The sequence below is a fragment of the Macrotis lagotis genome, chromosome 1 (genome assembly GCF_037893015.1).
Source record: "Macrotis lagotis isolate mMagLag1 chromosome 1, bilby.v1.9.chrom.fasta, whole genome shotgun sequence".
Taxonomy (NCBI): Eukaryota; Metazoa; Chordata; class Mammalia; order Peramelemorphia; family Peramelidae; genus Macrotis; species Macrotis lagotis.
In genome coordinates, this window is record NC_133658.1 from 595,247,260 (window position 1) to 595,272,913 (window position 25,654).

Below are 25,654 nucleotides of genomic sequence, written 5' to 3' on the forward strand. Positions count from 1 at the left end.
GGAAGATCTGTGATTTTATTCTTCTTACTTCTTCCCACAATAATCATTTCCTCCTCAAACCTGTATGCTTTCTTTGGACCTTCCCATTCCAAAGTCCAGACTCCTCTACCTGGTATTCTAGTGCTTCCATATTCATATAGCAACATAAATTTCCTGACATGTGTCCTCCACCACTTCCCAATAAGGTCTCTTAACTCTTCTAAGTTGGTTCAAACCATATATTTTCATCATCTCTACTAAAATGCTATGTGACCCTAAATACATTGCTAGTCTTACTGTGCTTCAGTTTCTTCATTTGTAACATGGATATATTACTTGTAATTACTTTCTTCATAGAAAATTTCTGAGAATTAAATGAGATTATCAATCAATCAAACATTTATTAAGTATTTACTGTTCTAAACACTTTATAAAGATCTAGAAATAAAAAGAAAAGTAAAAATAAGACCTGTCCTCAAGGATATTAAATATAACAGAAAATCAATAATGTATACAATTGTATTTATGTGCACATATAAATATATGCACAGATACATACACAATACTTACAAAGTAGATACAAGATAACCTTAAAGGGGAAGACACTAGCAATATGTGGGATTGGGATAGAGGATGATGTCCTGAAAAGGTCTGCAGAAGATAAATCTTCATGGAAGCCAGGGATTCTAAGAAGTAGAGGTGAGGAAAGAGTGAATTCTATGAATCGGTGACATCCAGAGTAAAAATGCAAAGATGGGAGATAGAATGCTCTATATAAGGAATCAGAAGGACAGTATAGCTAAACCATAGAAGGGAGTAATGGAGGATGTTAATGGAGGGGATCAATATATAAGAAGACTGGAAAAATAGGAACAGGTTGCATTACAAAGATTCTGAAAATGAATTTATACTTCATCTTAGAGTCATAGGGAACCACTTGAAGTTTGTGTATATACATTTTTAGGAAACACTAAAGACTGATATAAATGTCATCTATTATTTTTTCTGTCATCATAGTAATCATAGATATAGAGGTGGAAAGGGTCTAAGATATCATCTCTAATCTAAATCATTCATTTTATTTTAAGCAAATCAATCTAAAGAGACCAAGTAAATTTTTCAGTATCACATAGGTAAGTGACAAATCTGCGATTCAAATCTAGGTCTTCTGGCTCCAGATTCAGTGTTCATGATGTTCCTTCCACCTAAAACTCGTTTCCTTCAACATAGTTACCCATTGAAAATACTAGTGATCTCTGGTCTAAGATCTGGCTCTATTCATACCTCATTTTCTGAACTCAATATTGATGAGACCATATGATTTTATAGAACTAGAAAAGACCTTGAACATCTTCTAGTTCAACTATTTTATTGATCAGATGAATTATGTCTAATTATGGCAAGAGAGAAGAAATAACTTTCATAGGATATATTTCCTAGAAATAACCTTGCTAGTGCCAGATCCTGAATCAGAATGCAAGTTCTCTTGATTGCTAGATTTGGATGTTCCCCACCACTCCATCCTATCTCCTATCTCCCATGATACTTTCTTCCTCCTCTGTCTCCTGCTATTTCATCTTAGAATACTGTCTTGCCATAGGATCAAAGATTCAAAGCCAAAAGAAATCTCGGAGACCACTGAGCACAGTCCATTCATTTGGCAACTGATTGGATATGTGATGTATAAGAGAGTGAGGAGACTAGAATAATTCCAGAGTTGCAGACCTAGGTGACTGGAAGGTTGTCTTGGACAGGAATAGGGTAATTCCAAAGGACAGGTTTTGGCAGGAAAATAATGAATTCATTCTTGGGCATGTTAAGTTTGAGAATCCTATATATTGTCCAATTAAAAATTTCCATAGTCAGTTAGAAATGAATGGCTGGAGAAAGATTAGGGCTGGATATTTAGATTTGGCAGTTATCTATGTAGAGATAATAATTGAACCCATGGGAGCTATATGAGAATGCTAAAAAAAAAATAGAGAAAGAGGGACTGAGATAAAACTTTGAGGGTATAACTATAGATAGAGGGCATGGTATGGGAGATAAATCTAAAAATGAGACTGAAAAAGAATAATAATACCAGTAGAAGAGGATCTATAATAAAGTCTATATCAGATAGGTGTGAATATCCAAGAGAAGGTGTTCATCAGGGCCAGATACTGCAAAGAAATTGAAAAGGATGAAGACTGAGAAAAGGCCATAAGATTTGGCAATTAAGAGTCCACTGGTAGGGGCAGCTAGGTGGCGCAGTGGATAAAGCAGCAGCCCTGGAGTCGGGAGTACCTGAGTTCAAATCCTGTCTCAGATATTTAATAATTACCTGGATGGGTGGCCTTGGGCAAACCACTTAATCCCATTTGCCTTGCAAAAACCTAAAAAAAAAAAAGAGTCCACTGGTAACTTAGGAGAGAGTAGTAACAGTTAAGTTATGGAGGTGAAACTCAGGGTATAAAAAAGTGAAAGGTGAATGAGAAGAAAGGAAGTAGAAGCAATTGTTATAGACAACTATTTCTGAGTTTGTGACAGTTTGGAGAGATTCTGGAAAATAGCTACAGGAGATGATGAATTTAATGAAAGATTTTCAGGATGAGCTAGGTTTAGAACAGTTTGCAAGAAATGGGATATACTAGGAAATGAGATGTTAAAGATTAGAGAAGGGAGAAGATGATGAGGGGGAAATCTTTTGGAAAAGAAATGAGGGCGGGGCGGAGCCAAGATGGTGACAAGAAGGGATCCAGTCTTAGGAGCTCTCTGATAAAAATCATAAGCTAAGGACTCTAACTAAACTTTCGAGAGACAGAACCCACAAAGGGACCCAGTGAGGCAGTGCTCCTACTCAAAGTAACCTGGAAAAGAGCAGAAAGGCTCTGCTCTCCGGGGTCGGAGGGGCAGCCCACCAGAGCGAAAGAACTTCAGCCTCCCAGAGGCAGCCCCAGGGCACTGGGAGCCATGGCTCACAGCAGCAGGGGAGTCTCCTGAGCTGCACCCTGGGAAGCACCTGGCACAAAGTAGGGGAACTGCAGGGGACCTCTGCCAGAGCAGGCACGTGGAGCCCAGCCCTCAGGGCACACAGCTAGCAACTTGGTCTTTCTGCAGCCCAGATCCTGAAACAGAAGCAGGCGGAGCCAGTAAGCAGGAGCCCCCAGGGCATGAGCCCATTGAGCTGAGGGAGGGGGAGTGAAGAGAGACTGCAGAGCTCTGTCCTGTGCCCCTGGAACGGGACTCTGGGGCTCTGACCACATTCAGATCCTGATCCCAGTCTAGGCCCCCCTCCACAGAACAGCAGGGCCCCCCCACCTTGGCCCCATGGCAGAGGGGGGCGCTTATGGTCATTCACAGACCAGGAGGGAGGACAGACCCTCACACACTGAGACCCTTGTGGGAGTGTCCCAAAAGCTCAGGAAGCACCCCAAAACCAGGCCCAGGCTGGGAAAATGAGCAAGCAGAGAAATAAGAGGAAGAGTATTGAGAAATATTTTGCAAATGAGCCCAAGCAGGATCAAAATACTCAGTCTGAAGATGAGGAAGCACAAGCTCCTGCATCTAAAGACTACAAGAAAAAAACAGAAATTGGGATCAGGCTATGACAGAGATCAAAAAAGACTTTGAAAAATCAAATGAGAGAGTTGGAAGAAAAACTGGGAAAAGAAAGGAGAGAGATGCAGGAAAAACATGAAAATGAAGTCAGCAGCTTAGTCAAGGAAATCCAAAAAAATGCTGAAGAAAATAGCATGCTAAAAACCAGCTTAAGTCAAATGGATAAAACAGTTCAAAAAGTTATTGAGGAGAAGGATGCTTTAAAAAGCAAGATTAGCCAGATGGAAAAAAGAGATAAGAAAACTCTCTGAGGAGAACAAATCCTTCAGACAAAGAACAGAATTCAGGGAGATTGATGAATTTACCAGAAACCAGGAATCAATACTTCAAAACCAAAAAAATGAAAAATTAGAAGAAAATGTGAAATATCTCATTGAAAAAACAACTGATATGGAAAACAGACTTAGGAAAGATAATTTTCAAATTATTGGAATACCTGAAAGTCATGATCAGGAAAAGAGCCTTGACATCATTTTCAAAGAATTACTACAGGAAAATTGCCCTGATATTCTAGAAGCAGAGGGCAAAATAGAAATGGAGAGAATCGATCAATCCCCCCGAGAAAGAGATCCCAAAAAACCAACCCCTAGGAATATTATAGCCAAGTTCCAGAACTCCCAAGTCAAAGAGAAAATATTACAAGCAGCCAGAAGGACACAGTTCAAATATTGTGGAGCTGCAGTCAGGATCACACAGGACTTAGCAGGAGCTACATTGGAAGCTCATAGGGCTTGGAATACAATATACTGGAAGGCAAAAGAGCTTAGAATGTAGCCAAGAATGAACTACCCAGCAAGGCTGAATGTCCTCTTCCAGGGAAAAAGATGGACTTTCAATGAACCAGGGGAATTTCAAATGTTCCTGTTGGAATGGCCAGAGCTCAACAGAAGGTTTGATCTTCAGATACAGGACTCAGGTGAAGCATGGAGATTGGAGGAGAGGGGGGAAATATGAGGGACTTAATGAGGATGAACTGCATGTATAGAAAAATGATACTGATAATATTCATATGAACCTTTTCAGTTAATAGAGCAGGTAGAGGGAGCTTTTATAGTTGAAACACAGGAGAAAGCTGAATTTGAAGAAAAAATATGGTGTAAAAATGGAGTCAATAGAAAAAAAGGGAAATGGAATGGGAAAAAGAAAAAGGAGAGGGGGAATAGTCCAAGATATTTCACATAATAAGATTTTTTTTATTACAATGAGCTATTTCAATGGTATGGAAGTGGGAAGGCAAAGGGGAATGAGAGAACCTTTGCTCTCATCAGAGATGGCTAGGAGAGGAAACAGCAAATATACTCAATGGGGCATAGACATCTGGAGTAAGAAGAAGGGGGGGAGCAGGGGGAAGGGGGTGGGGATGTGAATAAAGGAGGAGAGGATGGACCATGGGTGGAGAGTGGTCAGATATAACACATCTTCTTTTTTACTTCTTGCAAGGGGCTGGGATTGGAAGGCCTGCCCAGGACCATAGGGCCAGGTGGATTCTGGGCCTAATGGGTGGTATGGGGGCTCAGGGCTTCTTGGCCCCAGGACCAGGCTTCTGTCTGCTGCACCACTCAGCGACCCTACAGCAGAGTCAGAGTGAAAGGAGAGAGAAAATATAGTACATGGTAGTGTCTCCACTAAGAAAGGAGGGAGTTGCGATCAGCAATGGCAACGTTGGAAAAATATGGAAGTAACTTTTGTGATGGACTTATCATAAAGAATGTGATCCACCCATGACAGAGTTGTTGGTGTTGGAACAAAGACTGAAGCACATTTTTTGTTATTATTATTTGGGGGAGGGTGCAGGGCAAGTGGGGCTGGGTGGCCTGCCTGGGGCCACATAGCAGGGTGATCTTTGGGTGTCTGGGGCCAGATTTGGACCCAGGTGCTCCTGGCTCAAGGGCCAATGCTCTGTCTGCCACCCGGCCATCCCTACTATTATTACTATTTTATTTTTTTCAGGTCTTTTTTTTTCTTCTTTTTGGTTTTTGCAGGGCAGTGGGGAAGGGTGGCTTGCATGTCACATGGCTGGGTGATTGTTGGGTTTACGAGGCTGGATATGGACTTGGGTGCTCGTGGCTCCAAGGCTGGTGCTTTGTCCATTGAGCCACCTGGCCATACCTACAATTATTACTATTATTTTTTTAATTTTAATTTTTTCTCTCCCCTTTACTTTTTTTGCCTAAGCAAGTCTATCTATATTCATGGGGGGAGGGGTATTTTGTTTACTTGTAAACAAGAATATTTTATTAATGTAAAAAAACATTTGCACAAAATGAGAATAAAAAATAAATTTAAAAAAAGGAAAAAAAATGATGGGAATGGAGTCAAGGGTACATGGAGAGAGATTAGTTTTGCTGACCCACCTTCACTAGAAATATGACCAGCCTGTGGGTTTACTAAATGCTTTAGTAAATGAAGCTGAGCTATCATAGAGCTTTCACTAAAATGACAAATCAAAATATATTGTCTGTTGTTTCAATAAAAACTTTTAAAAGTAAATTTGGACAGCCTTGTAGTAGGTTATAAGATTTAGAGGAGAGTAAAAAGAGCTCACAGCAAATATCATCAAAAACATGAAACAAGTACAACTGAGAGGGAGGGAGGAGGTGACAGTGTGGGAGGCTTGAAGAAAGAAGAGAAGAGAAATTTCATAATATCTTTGTAGGGAGAAGGGTAGAGAAATAGGGAGGTGTAAAAGGATTGTCTTGCCAAGGTGAGGGCCCAGTTAAAATGGTATACCATAAATTTGTAATAGGCACAGTTGACTCAGTTGTGTGATTTCTTCTAGTTCTATTCAACAGAATGTGAGTAGGAGGTAAGGAGGTGGGTTATGGAAATAATCCACCCTTGGGGTTTGGTAAAGCAGATCATAGTAGGAGAGGAGACAATGAATTCAAGAGCAAAGGACAGTATAGAGTTGAACTGGTTAGCTCTGGGATTGAAACTGAGAAGAGGGGAGCATGGGGTTAGAGCAAGGTGATTCTCATGAAGAGTATTGACAGATGGAAAGTTTGGAGGATCCAGTGTGCACAAAGAACAGATTCAGGGTGAAGCAAATAATAAAGAGAGAAAGGATGATAGGAGATCTGTTAAAACAATTTCTGAGTTTTTAAATATTTAAGTAGATCAATTTTTGTGATTGAAAGATCAAAGATACTATTACTGTGTGTGTGGCTAAAATGCAATGGAGTATTAGGTCATGGGAGCTGAACTGTTCCTTTAGGTAAAATTCTCTGTCTTGCATTTCTTTATATCTTCTTATTCCTAGCACAGTATGAGGATATGAAGAAATTCCCCCAAAAATACTTGAAGGAGAAATCTCTAGAAGAGAGCTTTCATAGTCTCTCCTATAGAGACAATGGATTCTGTGATTGTAACTTTAAGTGGTACTGAAATCTTAGAAGGTTATAGTTTAACTGTGATCTTTGATGAGTCTGTGAATACACTGAGAATTTAACTGTCATTCATGAGAGTTTCCATTTATGGCTGATGAGATACTTGGTGAAATACAGAGAAAAAGGACTAAGATCTTATTTCTTGAGAGATTGAGCTAGCTGTCAAGGAGAAAGAGCCTGAAGTGGCATTTCTGGAGAGAACTAAGTTAAACTCGTTTGAAGTAGCATTACGAAGAGAATTTGTAACTGTTATCCTGAGAGAGTTGAATGGAGGGATTGTATTTCTGTAATTAAAAAGTCATCACTAGCAGTGATGATTCAAAGTGAACTCTGACTCTTTATCTCTTTCACACTTGATATGTTGTAAATAATTATTTATGTATTTGTTTTATTATTACATTGTTAATAAGTTATGTAAACAGTAGCTCTTGTATTCATTTAAACCTGAGAGATTCATGATTTTGATAAGTACCACAAGATGAACAAAAATTTATAGAAAAGGAGGTTTTTCCAGTTTATTTGATGAGTAATTCTTCATCAACTAGTATTCAGACTCAGAGTTAACTCATTAATGAAAGATGTTGTCACTTTAGTCATTTATATAGCCCTTGATTATCTGAAAACAGGATGACAATGAATAAAATAATCAGGGAGTAGACTAAATAGTAAGTCTTTATTGTGGTTGTCAACTAGTCACTACATACTCTACTTAAACATATATATAGGTTACCTGGGGAAGGGTCGTCCCTTAAACTCTGCTCCACTTGATTGATTCACTTCCAGATCCTCAGAATTAGAGGCCATATGTTTACAATCCGATTATGGTAGAGAGCTCCAGGTGTACTATGTGCTTTACTGGAACATTATTCTCTTTTTCTCATATCTAGAAAGGATGGGGAATTTCAGCTCCCAAGTTAAGATCAGCAAACAATTTTCTTAGCATTTTATTCATTTCAAAGATAATTTCATATTCATTCACATCCATAGAAGTGTCCTAAAAACCACTCAGTCTGGCAGTACAAGGATGGCTCCTGTTTGATGGAGAAAAGCATGAGACCCCACAAGCTTAAGTTGCTTCACATTGATTCAGTTCAATTCAATAAACATCAATTAATCATCAATCAGGTGCCAAGTACATATTTTAGGCACTGAGGATTCAAAAGCACCAAAAAGAAAATCTCTGTCCTTCTATTGAAAAGAAACTATATATAGGCTCAAATAAGTAAATTTTACTTTTATGCATATATATAAAAACATATAAACACAATATAATATGAACATACATACATTTAAGTATATGTACATATATAAACATATAATATATAAATACATGCACATATACATATATAGGGTATTTGATAGGGAATAATATAAAATTGGTTTGTAAAGATAGGTTAAAGCCAGATTTTAAATGACTTTAAATGCCAATTGGAAAAGTTTGTGTTTTATTCTAGAGAAGATGGAGAACCACTGATGTTTCCTGAACAGGGAAGTGAGATGGTCAGACCTGTGCCCATGATTGCACAGCTAGTTAAATGCAGAGTGAGGACTAAAATTCAGAAGTCTAGATTGTCCATAACTTTTACCTCTACCTAACCTATAGGAATCCATCATCTCAAGAGTTAGAAGGAGCTTGCAGGTCATCTGGTCCAAGCTATACCTGAACAAGTATCCTCTTACAGCATCCTGGATTAGTAGTCATCTAGTCTATTAAAAGACTTCAGTAATAAGGAACTTATGACCTCCTGAGGCAACCCTTTCCACTTTTGTATGGTTCCACTTGAAGTTCAAGGAATTGCTAAGGAGAAGACAGAAGATACAGGAAAGACACCTTTTTAGTCCATGAAATTAAAGCTGGACAAGACAAGGTATGAAGGAAATGGTCCTTCTAACCAAAAAGCATGCTATATCAATTTGAATGAAATATCAGAAGCCATTTCCATTCACAGGGGATAGAACTAGAACATCCCTATGAATAGAGGAATCTGAGAACACTTAGCTCTTCTGTACTGTCAACCTCAAGCATGAATGACAAGGTCTAGAAGTTCCAATTTCTGAGACCTCTGAGATTTCTAAATTGAAACTAGAAAAGTCTCCAAGTCACAGATTAAATTGACCTGGCTGTCTTCGCCTTACTTTCTTCTTTTGGCGAGCTGTTTAAGAGAAATTTTGAGTGGTTGAAATTCCATGGATCCTTTTATATCTCCCATGACTTCAAAAAAAGCATTCCCAGTTGGGAGCATAGAAGGGAAATTACCTTGTTTTTCCTAGTTCAGATGGTAGGAACTCAGTGTCTCAGAGACTGTCCTCTAGGAGAGGAGCTACAACAGGGTAAGGAGAAGAATGAAAGCCTGGGAAACTAGAGAGGGTATATCAGCCCTTGAAGCTGCTGAGGAGGCCTTTCTGCACTCCTACAAGAACACCAGAAACTGGAAATCTGAGTCTATTCAATTCTTTTTTTTAAAGAAACTGCTAAAGGTCATAAAAATATGTTTCAAAAGTCTGTGCAGTTTTAAACTAAAGCTTAAAATTACACTAAGACTTGGGATACCCTGTGAAATACTTGCTCACATTTATAGAATATCTTATCATTATTCAAAAGGAAGCTCATAGTGATTTAATTTTTATAAGATACTTCCCTCAAACATCCTATCGAAGTTAGTCATATAAGTATTATTATCGCCATTTTACAAGTAAGAGAACTGAGGCTTCAAGAGGTTCAGTGACCTGTGTAGTTATGGCTAGTAGAATTAGCTACTCTAACCAAAGGCTTCTGTTTTGCCACTGAACCATTCTGCCTCTAATTTGAAACTGACCCGTGCTTTGTGTAGGTTAATAGGGAAAAATAGCTTTCCTGGCCCAGCTTTGACAAGAATCATTGTTCACAGCACTGCATTATAACCTCTCATGAGACAGTGATTCAAAAATTCAGACACAATTTTAAAAAATATAGCAGCAGTTGTAGGTTGAACAAACTGTATCAGCACATCTCACTTTGTGGTAAATAGTTTTGCTAAAAGAAGGCTGCTGTCCTCCCCCCCCCCCCTTTGAGAGATGAGACCTAAGAATTATAGGGTATAGCTGATAGGGTGGTTCTTTGATCTGTAACTACAGATTGTGCTTATTAAGGAGCTCAAGGAACAATACACTGTGTGGGGGGTTGTTTACATACCATCCTCCAGAGGGGTTGGAAATTCATTCATCCTTCAGAATAAGGAAACTACTGAAGAAGTTGGACCAGGAATTGCAAAATCTGCATGCTAGTCACAACTCCGACTCATTTACTTTATGTGACCTTTTGGACACTTCAGTATCCTATGTTTCAGTTTCTTCATTTGCAAAACGAGGTGAATGTAATTTGCAAAGGACTGTAAAACAAGCAAGATAATTAATGTTAAGTTCTTTGTACGTTATGAAATACCAGCCACCAGGAGTATTAGGCAAGTTAGATGAAAAAAATTAAGGCAGTGGTGGTATAGGAGAAGATGTCTTGATTTGGAATCAAAGGTCTTGGGTTTGAATCCCAGCCTACTACTTATTATCCCACCTTCATTTCATTCAGTACATGTGCTAAATGATGTCTTAGATTTCTTCCAACTCTAAAATGGAACCTGTTTTCTACAATGTACAATATAGCAGGCTAAAAATTAGCCCTGGAAGAGTTTGTGATTGATAGAACAATATATTATTGAAGAAGTATTTATGATGGCTAAGCATTAGGAATACAAGTATGAAAAGCTGGACAATCTTGTTCTTCAAAATTGCATTCTAATTGGGGGAGGGGGGACACTCCTTGTGTGATAGTGACCAGGAAGATTCACTTTAATCTGGAAAGTCCCAGGACTGGTATATGGTGTGTGATAGCTGAATATCCAAGAATGGTGGCAGTGTTCATTTGATCACAGAATTCCAGAACTGGAAAGGAGGTGGAGAAGGGTACTCCAGTACCTGTAAGACAGTTAGTTGTGAAAGAAATTGCTAAAGGTGGAGAATGGAAGCCTTGTAACTCAGGTAGTAGTTATTGGAACAGGATCTAGGGTAGAAGTTCCTCCAGGGTCTTAAAGAGGTGGTAAGGACATGGAAGAGATAGCAGGAAAGGTGAGAGTAAAGACATGAATAATAAACATTGCACACTCATATGAGTATATTAAAAGTTAAGGATAAGTTCAATATTAATTTACAAGAAGATGGAAGAGATATCAACAGATTTTGTTGTTCAGTTGTGAGTGACTCTTGGTAATTCCAATTGGAATCTTCTTGGCAAGGATACTGGAGTGCTTTGCTATTTCCTTCTCTAGCTCATTTTACAGATGATGAAACTGAGGCAAGTAGAGTTAAATGACTTGCCCAGGATCACACATTAATTTCTAAATGAATTTTTCAGACTATAATTGCTGTAGTAATGATTTAACTTCTCTCCATCTTGGAATTCTTACATATCAAATGGGGGTACTAGTACACATCCAAGCTGCTTATTTGATTGCTTTCTGCCTTGATGTGATAATATCTTAGATGCTGACCTGGAGAATGCTAGAGACCATCTAGTACAACCCCCTCATTTTGTAGATGAGAAACTAAGGCCCAGAGAGGTTAAATGAATTGTCTGTGGACACATCATCAGTTAAGAATTCATCTAGGGATGTGACCACATCATATCTCTTACCTGGGATTGGAATCTAGATCCTTGACTTTAATCCAATATGAAGGTCACCAGAGATACTGGATATGAAAGGGCAATCCAAATGTGACAAGTGAAGAGGTTATAGCAATCTATAATTGTGTTCAACTGTGAAGTGAACCAAGGGATATGGTTGTTAGAATGACTTGATCCAAACATATAGGGCAGGGGTATTGAGGAAGAGTCTCAGGGATTTTTAAATATAGTGAACATAATAACTACTGTCAAATTGGAAACCACGCCTGAATTACAGACCTACAAGATGCTTGAATTGGAAGAAATGTGAGAAAACATCTAGTCTGATTCTTTTATTTGACAGATGAGAAAGCTAAGGACTTTTGATTGACTACCAGGTTCATGCACATTTGCCACTATCCTAAGATAAAAATACTCTCCACACTAGTCTCCAAGCAACCAGAAATAGTCTTTTGACTTTTGAAAAGGTCTTCGTGTTCTATTTAAATTAGTCCAATTTTCCTATCAAGTACAATGAGATCTCAGTTACCCAGCACTCTTATTAATCCATTTCCCCCCTACAGTTGGCTTATAGGAGACAGCATCAAAAGAGAAAAGGTTAAAAAATAGACAGTTTTCCAAAGATCATAGGATTTCAGAACAGACAACCTCAGAATTCATCTGGCTGAATTCTTTCATTTTGTTAATGAATAAACTGAGGCTTACAGGTCAGAACTATTCTGCCCAAAATCACATTGATGATATGTAGCAGAGCTAGGATTAAAGCCCATTAATTTTGACTTTGAATTCTTTGCCTTCTGTATATCCTGTGCTCAAAAGTTGGATATTCAACCCTATTTCCCATCCCCTCTCCAGTTTTACCTATAGTCCTGGACAGGGGACGTTGATGCTGAGAAGAGTATTTCTGAGGTTCTACCAAGATCCCTAGTTAGCATGGGAAGAAAGCTTCCATCATTGCCACTAAATTGTACTAATTAACATGGGCAAGGGTACTCAGATATTTTGGAAAAGGTTTTCAGCAATAAAGGTTGAAAGAAAGGGAACTTCAGGGTAACAACTGGAAAATTCATTTCCCTTGAGCAGCCCATTCCTGTGCACTTGGGTTAATTGAACTTTCACTGTAAAACTTCAAAAAAATTGAACCTCCTTTTCCTAACAGTTTCTAGGCCACATGTTAGCTGAAGGGGTTTTGCTTATTTCCGCAGCAAAAAAATGTTTCACATTTGACAGTATCTTAAAGGTTTATAAAGTGCTTTCTTTCCAACAAAGTACTTTCTTTCCAACAGATTTGTGGAGTGGGTCATGAAAGTGTTATTATATTAGTCTGATAGCTTGAACCAACTGAAGCCAAGAGAGAAAGTGACTGGTAAGGGTTATATAACTAGTAATTGGCAGAGGCAGGGTTTGAATTCAGGTTTCCTGAGATCAACATGACTGCTTCTCAGGAGAACCTGACCTAAAAGTATATGGTATGCCCTCCCCACCTCTCCTTCCTTCATCCTCTTTTCTTTTTGCTTCTAGTTAGTTATGTTCCTCATCAGGATCTGTGATTTCTTTAAAAACTTGTACAGAATTATCCTTTCAATCAATCAATCAACAGGTGTCAAACACTGTGCTAAGCACTGGACCATTCACTTTTAGAGCATTTTCACTTTGCCCCTTACTGGAAGCTTTTGTCCATGGAAAGCACAGTCTTTGACACTTTGTAAAATAACTAATGCACACTGCATAAAACCTTGACAGAGACAGGAACCGACAGAGTCAACCAGTGTTGTTGGTCTGGATCCCTTATATATTTGGCACAAGTGCAGCTTCAAGGTCTCACCAAGAAACCTTTTGGTCATGCTACACTACTGTGTTTATTAATCTCTCCACATCCCAATGCCACATTAGGTATACACTTGGCTATCTATAAAATATTGATGTGTATCAGTATAATTGCCTCTAGGTGGCACAGTGGATAGAGCATTAGACCTGGAATCAGGGAGACCTGATCTCAAATGTGACTTCAGGCTCTCACTATAGGATCCTAAGCAAGTAACTTAATCTCAGTTTCCTCACCTGTAAAATAAATAAGAATAGTACCCAAGTCCCAGGGTTGGAGCATAAAATGTGAGGATAAAATGAGGTGATATTTGTAAAGTATTTTGAAAATTTTAAAGTGCCATATTAGGGGCAGCTAAGTGGTCCACTGTCCCTGGAGTCAGGAGGACATGAGTTCAAATGTAACTTCAGTCAAAAACCAAGTGCTAGTGATGATGATTGCTAGTGATGGTGATTGCGATTGCATCTGGGGACTGCATATTTAGTTCAGGTTTTAACCTCCTAAATTGAACTGTCCTTATAAAACTCTATTGCTCCACAAATGTTACCAATTTATTTCTTCATTGAGAAAGATTGCAAACTTTCCATGCCCACCTAACTTGTGTACCTCATTCTCCTGACATTTTCCCCCAAGTCCACCCAAGGTCCTAGGAGACTTTCCTGCATTCTTTTTTTTTATTTTTTATTTTATTTAAGGCAATGGGGTTAAGTGACTTGCCCAAGGTTACACAGCTAGGCAATTATTAAGTATCTGAGGTCATACTTGAACTTAGGTCCTCCTGACTTCAGGGCCAATGCTGTATCTACTGTGCCACCTAGTTGCTGCACTTTCCTGCATTCTTTTGAAATTTTAAAGATTCAAGGGGAACACACAGGTTTTTTACACATTTAACTGAATTGTTTTCTATTATATTCTGGAGGTAATTAGATTATACAGTAGGTAGAAATCCTGACCTTGAAGTCAAGAAAACTAGTATCCAAATTCTGCCTCATATACTTAATATCTATGTGAACTTGGGTAGGTCATTTAACTCTGCCTATATGTAAAATGTGAATAATAATAGAACCTACTCTACTTCCCAGGGTTGTTGTAAGAATAAAATGAGATAATTTTAAAAACATTTTACAAACTTTAAAGTGCCATAAAAATGCTAGCTATTATTGTAGCCATATTTATTGTAAAGATAAAATGAGATAATGCATATAAAATGCCTTGCAAACTTTATTTAAATGATAGGTATTATATTCACCATCTGAATGGTCCATCTTTTTCCAATGTTATATTTCTTTGATTTTCATTGCTCTGCTTTTGTATTATTCTTTATTTAAAATGTGTCACGGCCCACAATACACCTCTCTATTGCCCTTTGGGTGATCAATCTCATTCTATTTATTTTATATAAAATATGTATTTTTTTAATTTTATTAATTTTATGCAATTTAGTTGTATGACTTATGACAAGTCAATGATGTTTTTCAGGCTTCATTTTCTTCTAATGGAAGGCTGATAATATCAATCCTGCCTACCCTACAGAAAAGTTCTGAATATCAAATGAGATAAAAGATGTGAAATTGCTTTGAAGAGTTTAAAATGTCCTACTAACTGCTTCAAATAAGATGAATTATGAAAATATCTCAGTACTTCAGGAATTCTTCTACTAATAACATATAGTAACCCTTGATGCATTGCTAGAAGGTCTATTTTTGTCTATAGCAAATATAGACTGTCAACTAAGGCACTGACAGGTCACAATAGTAATCCTGTAAAAAAGGCTCTATCAGTAGAGCCAGACTGATGGCATGGCCAGCTTGTCAGTACAAGACTGGAGTTTGTGCTCTAAGAGCATGTTTTTTGTGGGTGTTCATCCTTAGTTCTCAAAAAGAACCATGAGAGTGATGTCTTCACTTATTTTTTTAATTAATTTTTATTAAAGATATTATTTGAGTTTTACAATTTTCCCCCAATCTTACTTCCCCCTGCCATGGAAAGCAATCTGTCAGTCTTTACTTTGTTTCCATGTTGTACCTTGATCTAAATTGGGTGTGATGAGAGAGAAATCACATCCTTAGAGAAGAGACAAGAATTTTAAGAGGTAACAAGATCAGGATGTCTTCACTTACAAGGGAATTGCACTTGTGAGGCAAAGCTGTGCAAAGTCATAAACCTAACTCTCTCCTCCAGAGTCAGTGGAGTTCAGTGGCAAAACATAAATCAAGATGACTGGTGATGGCCCCAGATGCAATAAGAGTTGATCTTTTTTTAAAGGAAAGTCTTTTCCCAGGTCTCAATTTGTCTGAGACAACACCCATTCAATAATTAAGGGCTAGGTAAGGATCTGCAAAAGTTTACTTAGTTTACCTTCACAAAAGAATCAATTTAGAAGGGGAAGACACTCAAAGTTTCTGACCAGAATAGAAGCAATTGCTATTTACACTCACTCTGAGCCATCAAAACCCAAACATTGAGCAAGACCTATTGGGCTAAGATCTATTATAGTCCAATCAGTGAGAGCCAGAGTGTTTTGGTTTTGACCATAGTCAAAACATTGTCAAGTAGCTTATATATAACCTCTGAGTTAAGGGAAATGAGAAGAGTTATCTTGTGGCTGGTGGGATTTTAACTGGGATTTGAAGGAATTTAGTAAATAGAAATAAGAAGGGAGAGCTTCAAGGCAAAATTTTATTATAATTTGTTATTGTTAACAAATTCATCAATAATTCAACAACAACTATGTTAAGAAAAAAGAGCCTGGATTTTCCTTCTTGGCATGCAGGGATCTAGTCACTATCTACTTGCCAATGTGAAATGTGGGCAGGAACAAAGGTAGATTAGAAGCAGTGGGAATTTTCTTAGCTTAAACCTTGGACAAATCCTCATTCTCTTCTATATCTTTGTTCACAGATCCATCAACCTATCCTTCATTTTAATCTACAAGCATTTATTAAACACCTCTCACATACACCATACTATGTGAAAAAGATGAAAAATGATCTTATTCACTTCATTAGGAAATTTGTAATAAGAGAAAGAACTAAGACCATTAGACTAAAATGTGACAAACAAGGTAGAATGTAAAAAAAAAAAAAAACCCAAAGGTGAGATCCAGACAAAGTGCTATTAGGAATTTGAGAAGGAGAAATCAATTTCAGTTGGGGTAATCATGGAAGACTTTATGAAGGAGATGGAATCTAAGGTTAATCTTGAAGAAAAGCTAAGATTTCAACCATTTGAGTTGTGGAGGATCTTCCCCTAATGGAAAATGACCTATATGAATACATATGTATATATACACATATATATACATATATGTGTGTAATATACATGTATTTCACACACATACATATGTGGGGAGAGAGAGACAAAGAGACAGAGAAGGGAACAAAAATCTGGAAATAGTAGTCACAGAGTACATGGCAAAGGGAAAAAGTAATATAAAAGTGGAAAGGTGAGTTGGAGCTAAATTATGGAGGAATCTAAGTGCTAGTTTTTATTTTATCCAATAGAGAATAGGGATTTATTGAAAAATTTTGAGCAGAGGGGCGATATAGTTAGACATTTGAATAAGGAAAAATAATTTGTCATCTTAGTGAAGGCTGGAAAGGAGAGAGGAAAGACAAGAATTAGCAAAACCAGTCAGGAACTATTATAATAAACCAAACAAGAGATGATGTGTCTCAATTAGTTTTGGTATCATTGTGAGTAGCTGGAATGGACAGTGTTAAGAACTAATGCAAAGGGATCATCAACAAGACTTAGTAATTATTAGCTGTGAGGGTTGAGATAAGGGAAGAATCAAAGAAAATGAAGTTTCTTTTTTTGAGAATTAAAAGGATTTTAATATATTTCAAGGAAGCAACACATTGATGGATTGATCAGTGAAGATCAACAATGACTTTCATAGGTAACATTAAAACCATTCAAATGAGGCTACTTTGTCAGAAGAAGTTGGGCCTTTGCATCCCCATTCCACCCCAAAATAACAAGAACATGGCAGTTTGCAGGTAGGAGTATTTGACAAAGAGCAAGCTGCAAATTTAGTGTCTCTTTACCCCCAAGGTTCTCCCAGAACACTGACTGATAAACAAAACTGGGAACAATGGGATACTGAGTCACCATAATGGAAATGATATTTCAAAACTTGAAACCTAAAGTTAACCTCCAGTGGTCTAAGTGCCAAAGTCAGTGATATAAATGGCTGGAATTCAAGATGTTCAAGATGTTCAAGAAAATAACTATAACAACGCCCCTTGAGAGTGAGGAGATTTATTAAGCATGTTTTGTACTCAATACACTTTAGTAAATGCTTTGGATATAAGAATGCCCACTTCCCACTCTAGCCTTGCAACTTCTGACTTAGATGAATAATTTTTTTTGTCTGTTGGTCTCTTGCCCCTACATTTGATGTCCCTATACTCCTCTCTTCTACAAGAACTTCAAACCTTGGGCTTCAACTCCATTTATGTTGTTCTTTGAGATGGAAATACCAGGCCATGCACTTTTGTCATCAGGTTGCCTTTGCCCTAGTTACATAGTCTGCTTCTGGTGCCACCAATCAAGTTGGACCCTCCTGCTACTATTTTTTGGACCTCCCTAGGTTCTTCTGAATTAATAAAACAGCCATATTTCTACCACTCAGAAAATTCAATCTGCTCTCAATGGGACAAGTGCACAAAGCTCCTGCTATTTTCTGTCTGACATTGGCAGGGTAAGCACTGGGCAAAATGATAAAGTCAGCATAGTTTTAACTTTGGCACTCTTCATTTCTTCAACACTTCTTTCCACTGGTGTTCAGTCCAGCCTCAGAGAATAGAATATATTTGCCAATTAACTCTTAAGTATTAGAAAATTTGTTCTACTTCCTGGGGTCATTTGTATATTTTAAAAATATCATGAAGATGGCATTGTTTAATTACTAATGAAGAAGTTTCAGATGCCAGTGTTGTAAGAGCTGTTTTGGGGAAGAGAGGAATCCTCATGTTATACCATGGAGGTGGTCACCTTCTCGGTGAATATTTAAGGTTAGCATTGGGATGGCTAAGTGGTACAGTGGATAGAGCACTAGTCCTAGAGTCAGGAGAACCTGAGTTCAAATCCTGCCTCAGACACTTAATAATTACCTAGCTGTGTGACCTTGGGCAAGTCACTTAACCCCATTGTCTAGCAAAAACCAAAACAAACCAAAAAAAAAATCTCCAAAACAAGATTAGCATTGAGCACAATGGGGTTTTTACTATTGTTGTTTTACTGGAGAAAGTTCCAGACAACTGATATCAATTTCCACAAATTAAACAGTCATAATGGACAAGGCCAAGAGGAAGGTGTCTTGGTCTGTATCAAGAAAGGTTTGAAAAACAGTAGACTTCTCTCTCTCCTTCATCCATCTTGGCAAAGCACTGAAGATAAAACAGAGACTGTAATTCAATACCAATATATTATTGTATTTCCCATAAAGTTCAATAAAAAGAGATGGAAGCAAGAAGTGAAAAATCCATCCAATTTCCCGACAGTCTTCTTTAGTGCTGTAGTCATTAAACTCTGCCTAGTATGAATACAGTACTTTTTCAAAAGGACTTTGCATGTAAGCCTCCTTTACCTCACTCTCTCCCCCAACTCTGGGTACAGGGCAGGGAGAAAAGCATCATGTTAGCTATGCATCAGGATTAAAATAGAAGACCCTTGAAGGCATGATAATGTCTTACATTTCTCTAACATTGCTTTTGTTTTATTTTAATAAATGTCCAGTTAATTAAATTTTTGACAAATTAGAGAATTAAGGCATTATCTGGCTATTTGACATGCAGAAGATCTCATTCCTGTATCCCAACAGTTCCTTTAGGCAGGAAAGAAGAGGTTAGAGAGTGATGTCACAGCTAAACTCACCTCAGAAGAAGTAATAGTTAGGTACCATTTTTGTATCACAAGTGGTTGTAAATATGACCTCTGCGGTTGCATGGTCTATAGTAGGGTTAGGATCTACTTTCTGAATAGTTGATTAATTAAAGAGTCAATGGAGATAGGACACCAAAGGGTCATAAATTTGAAGCTAGAAGGATCTCATTTTGCAGAGGAGAAATATGCCATTTTGTTCTAGTAGTGGTGTTTTGAAATTAGCCAATTAATTCATAACTGTTCTCCTTAGCCCTAGGAATTTCAACAACATTGCTTTTTTCCCTTAGTGATCATAGCAATAATAAATATAAAAAGTGACATTGATGTGTGCCTTAAAGTTTGCTGAGCACTTGCTATGTTTTCTATTTTGATCCTTATGAAATGTTTGTCAGGTAAATACTACAGTAATTTTCACCCACAGTTTATAAATGAGGAGAATGAGGCTTCTAAATGTGAAATGACTCACTGATGGTGACCCAACAGAGGTAATATTTGAACAGACTCTTCTAGAGGACACATCCAACATTGTCCACCTACCACACAGTCTCTCAATCTAAATAACTTAGGTTAGTAGAACAAGAAGGGACATTAGAGATTGTCTATTCTAACCCTCCTCCCCTTTTTGTAAACATATGAGGAAATTGAGATTCTCAGAGGTAAAGATATTTTTCTCAAGATTACACAGTCAGTAAAATGAGAGTGCCAGAATCAGGTCATCCACCTCTAAGATCAGCACTTCCCAATGTGCCACTGTGGATTTAACTATCTTGTTATACTGTTACACAACTTTGGCTCATTATCCCAGTAGTGAGTTGCTGTTTAGTCATTTTTCAATTGTGTCTGATTCTTCATAACCCCATTTGGGGTTTTCTTGGCAAAGATACTGGAGTGGTTTACTATTTCCTTCTCCTGCTCATTTTATAGAAGAGGAAACAAGCAAACAGGCAATCAGTGACTTGCCCAAGGTCACAAAACTAGTGTTTGAGGCCAGATTTGATCTCAGGAAGAATCTTCCTGGCCCAGCATTCTATCCACTGTACCACCCAGCTTCCTATTGCCCCCCCCACTACCCTCTTCAGTGAGAGCTAAATGAAAGAAAGGTTATAGGTAGAAATTCCATGTGGACTATTTAACCTCATTATTTCCCAGGACCATGAATTAGATTCCAAGCCCAACCATAGATTGTTCAACTGCAGAGGTCACATTTACCTACCTCATATGATATGCAGGGTGTCTTAACCACTTGATGAGGTAGATAGTGTAAGTGTTTTTATCAATATTTTACAAATGAGATGACTGATGTTGTGACTAAATTATTTATTGGTGCTGTCCAGTGACTTGAGCCTTATGCCTAACCACAGACTAACCTTTAATACTGGCTGTAGATTGACAAAGCTGAACTAATGTTGGTCATACTTAAATCTCAATCAGAGACTGACTATTTCCAGTCACAGATATATCCTTAAATCCCACAACTGTACCATAGCTCTTGGCATAGACTGACACCTACTCTTAACCAAAAAATGATCTTGGACTTCAGTCAGAGACTGACCCATAAAGCTAGCCACAGACTGACTTCCTTTCCCTAGCAAGAAAATGACTTCTAAATCTAGATAAAGCATGACTTCATAATTCCCAGGACTAGTTCTGACCACAGATGGACTCCTTTACCTTAACTGCTACTGATGCTCAATCCTGACCTCACAATGACTCTTAAGTCTGGATATAAATTTATACTTGGCCCTAACCAGTGCTCTAGTAGATGTGTGTGCTTCTAAACCCAAAGAAACCCATCCCACTGCTGAATACACAAGTTAGATCTCACAGCCTACTAATGTCAGGACATTAAGATCATCACATATAACAGATGGCATATTATTTACTATTGCAGGGTTGATCATTAAAGTAGACTGAGGTGCTGTGTTGAAGACAGCATAATGTCTTGCACACAATAAAGAGTCCATTGATTTAGTGTTTTTATTTGATGATTTCTATTAAATGTACATGGGAAACATCCCATCAACTCTAGATAATTTCAGAGTTCACTTGGCTCTTTGGCTCCTTTAGTACTTACTGATAGATCACCTAAACCTTCTCCTGAGAGGCCCCTGTACATTCAATGTCCTTGTCTCATCTTGGCTTTGCAGGGTTTGTATCTCAATACTGTCATTTATTAATATAATGTGATCCTGGACAACTCACTCAACCTTGTGGAACCTCAGTTTCCTTATTTGCAAAAGGAAGGGATAAACTAAAAGGATATGAATGTACTTTCTGACTTCACAAATGCCCATGTACTTCCACTGTTTCCCATTTGAAAATCAATAGAAGCTGCTTTCTGGTGGTGTGAACTTACATGAATTAATCATTACTCCTTTCTGGGTTTCTTTATCTATAAAAATGAGAGGATAAAATGATTGCTAAAATTCACTTTGCTCGGGGTGGCTAGGTGGTGCAGTGGATAGAGCACCGGCCCTGGAATCAGGAGTACCTGAGTTCAAATCCAGTCTCAGACACTTAATAATTACCTAGCTGTGTAGCCTTGGGCAAGCCACTTAACCCTGTTTGCCTTGCAAAAACCTACAAAAAAATTCACTTTGCTCTAGAATCTATGTGTGGAAGGAGATAGACTTTTGACTTATCCCATCAAGGAGAGAAGAAGCAGAGTAAACTATGTCTAAGACCACACCAATGTGATGATGTTGGTGTTCATCCCAGTCCTGCCACTTACTACCTGTGTGACCATGGGCAAGTCACATAACCTCACTGGGCCTCTGTTCCTCACTTGTGATAAAAGGGACATGTATTAAATGATCTCCTAGGACCCTTCCCAGCTCTAAATATATGCTCCTATGTAGTTTATACTGTGATTTGTTGTTTAGTCAATCTGTCATGTGCATCTCTTTGTGACTTCCCCTGAGTTTTCTTAGCAGAGATACCAGAGTGGTTTGACATGAAGAAACTGAGGCAAACAGGGTTGAATGACTTGCCCAGGGTCCCAGGTTAGGTTTTCCTGACTCCAGGGCAGGCACTCTATCCATTGTACCACCTAGCTCTGATCTGGATAAGTAAATAATGGAAGATATGAAAAAGAGCAGTCTTCATTTCTTAATTGGCATAGGGGGAAGGTTTGTTTTTGCCAGAGGCTTAGCGACCTAGCTCTTCCTTTGCAGAATCTGGGTAGCTTGAGTTCTTAAAGTAATTATTCCTCATGTGATTAACTTCATGGAACCTGTCACTCTTCATGAGGAGGGCATTAAACACTTGGAGCAAGGCTTATCCTGTAAATGTTGACCAGAAATTCATTTGTATTCTTCTTGCTCCTCACAGAATGCATTAATTCACTCAGAATGTCTTTGTGTTGAAATGAATTAACTTAATTCATATTGTTTCTTAAATAGTTAATTTCAGCATCTGTATTCCCAATTCTTCCTCTTAATAATGTCATTTTAATATTGTTTCTCGCGCATCCTTTATATCTTTTAACATACCATGAGACATGTTCTCTATTCACACATAAGATCCTAAATAGATTTTTACTCAATACTGCGTCTTAATATTCCTAGAGGTTTTTTCTCCACATATGTCTCTCTTGGTTGAACTGAGTAATTTCTCCCATTTCATCCATAAATGAGGTAGGCATCATAGGATTTTTAATGAGTGTTTCTGGTGCTTCCAATAATAATAACCCACTGGATATTATTGGTTTGCACCAGAAGCAGTCTGTGCTCTAATACTTCATACCATCATGAGGTTTCCAGAAGAAAACATCAAGGAAAACCTGATATGGGCCAGAATCATCCAGTTATTCAACAAACATGTATGGGGAGCATGTGCTAACTGTGAGGAACCTACAAAGGGATATATAAGACATTTAGTGCTCTCAAGATAAAAATATAAATGTGACTGCAAGACATAGAGTACTATGATGAAAAGAAAATGATGAGCAAGATGAGGTAGTGGATTGTATAGTATAAAATCTGAAAAGGACTTTGGAGATCATCTAGTACAAAACTACTATCTTAAAGACGAGGAAACAGAGTCGCAGGGAAATAGAGGATATTCTTAAGTCACATGGGTAGTAAATAGCAGGGATTTGAACCCAGGTCTTCTGAGTCCAAATTCAGTATCATTTCCACTATACCTTCCTGGCTTCTATACTGAATAACTAATATTATTTCTGTAGCACAATAAGGTTTACCACGAACTTTAAAAATATTATCTTGTTTGATCCTCATAACAACCTTGGGAGGTAGGAGCTGTCATTATTCTTATTTTACAGATAAGAAAATTGAAAGAGACAGAGGATAAGAGACTTGCTCAGTTGCAAAATGTCTTGAATTTAGATCTTCCTAATTGTAAATTCTGTGTTCTATTCACATAGTTGCATCCAAACTAATGTCTACCAAATGAATGATGATAGTAAGTTTTGTACAGACCCTGAGAAGGGAGAGATCAGGATAGTCTGAGAGATATCAGGGAATGGGGTAGGAACTGAACTGGGTCTTGTAGGATGAGAATGGTGGAGATCCATAGACAGAATGACAAAATGCATTTTAGGCTAGAATAATGATTTGAATGTCACCAAGGTTGGCAGAAATGTGCAAGGCTCATGACTGGGGATTAATGACACCACTCTGACTAAAGCAAAGGGTTTATGATGGCTATCAGTAGAAATTAAAGTTGGGAAGATAGATTAGGGCCAGATTCTGAAAGATTTGGGGGCCTTATTTTTCCATGCCTTTATGATGCAAAACCAAGCAAACTCCCTATGGAATTCTTACCTCATTTTATTCCCATTGAAACAGTTACCTTCCTCCCCTCCTCATTTTTCCTATGCCCCAGTCCACAAAGGCATAAGGGCCTAACAGAAATAGGATGCCTCACAGGTTGCATGATAAGCTTGTTGCTAGGAACATGAAAAGTTTGAGGATGCTGCAGAATTTTGCTTGGGATGCTAGAATTTCAACTTATGACATTATTTTTGCCAGCCTGGTCTCTGACTCACAGGTCACAGATCAGATGCCTCTATTCATTCAAATTCAGAAGCAAATTTGGAACTCATAGTTCTTGTGAGAAGTGCTGAGTCTCCTAATGAGAGAGGGAAGAGTGGGAGCCCAGCCAGGCCAGAGAGAAAAGCACAGTGTGTCGCTTACTGTTATGTGTGGATTTTCTATTTGTGAACAGAGGGGAGAACTGGCCTTAAGCCAGAGAAGGGTAGGCAGTTCCTACATGGTGTGATTTAAGGGACACCAATGAAAGCTCTATCTTTCCCCAAACCTCATAAGTCCTATTTGCCAAAAATTCCATCATTTGGTATATATTTCCTTGATATAAGGTATTGGGGGGGAGAAATGGGAAGGAATCTAGAATACCTGTTAAAATACAAATTCCCATTGGGAGTGATAATATATTAAATAATCTTCAGCCATGAAAATTCATTTGAACTAATTTGCTAGCTCACCTAAGAAGATTAGATAAGACGTATCCTAGCTAGTGGATAGAGGGTCCATCAGTCAAAAAGGTCTGATTTCAAGTCCTCCCTGTAACAAGGTAGCTATATGACCATGGATAGCTCACATCCTTTTCAATGTTCAAGATAATTCTGTTTCCAGTTCAGAGTTCACTAACATGGATAAACTCACAAGTCCCTATACTAAACAAACAACCAACCAAAACAAGCCACAGTGAGTCAATATGCATTTATGAAACATCTACCTAGTGCCAATCACTATGCTAATGGGGGGGGAGATAACATGCAAAAATTTAGCAAATGCTATAACAGGATAAACAGAAAATAAATAACAGAGGAAGCACAAAATTAAGAGGGATTGGGAAAAGCTTCCTGTAGAAGGTGGAAACAGAAACAAAATATCCAACCCAACCCTCAATAAAACTCTGAATAGATGAGATTATGGAAAGGTAAATTTTGTTAGAAAATAAGATAGAAGGAAAGGTCCAGTGTATGTAGGCTATTGCACAGGGAGGCTAAGCTTGATGGGGCCTTATTGACTAAGGATGATCATTTCAGATTTTATATAAGACCAAGTGAATATGAAGAAATAGATTTCTGGGAGTATTTGGGTAGACCCAAATCTCATATGACTACAATAAGAGATTTGCTAACTTATAAATCAATCCTTCTCTGAGGTCCTGGTTTTTCTCCCAGGCAATTCTTTGTTTCAAATAAGTTTTCTGGAAAATCCTTTTCTGTTTGATAGGTACATTTTGGAACAACCTGATTTTCTTGGCTCTTGAAATGTGTATGCAGAGAGATAAAGAATAATCCCTCTGAGCACATGTTTGGAATACAAACCAACT

The 25,654-nt window shown here is 37.9% G+C and overlaps 1 protein-coding gene across 4 annotated transcripts in view; it reads left to right on the plus strand.

Moving 5' to 3' along the window:
* ARHGEF4 (Rho guanine nucleotide exchange factor 4) overlaps positions 1 to 25,654 on the plus strand; it is a 524,411-nt gene that overhangs the window by 393,924 nt on the left and 104,833 nt on the right. The window lies entirely within an intron of this gene.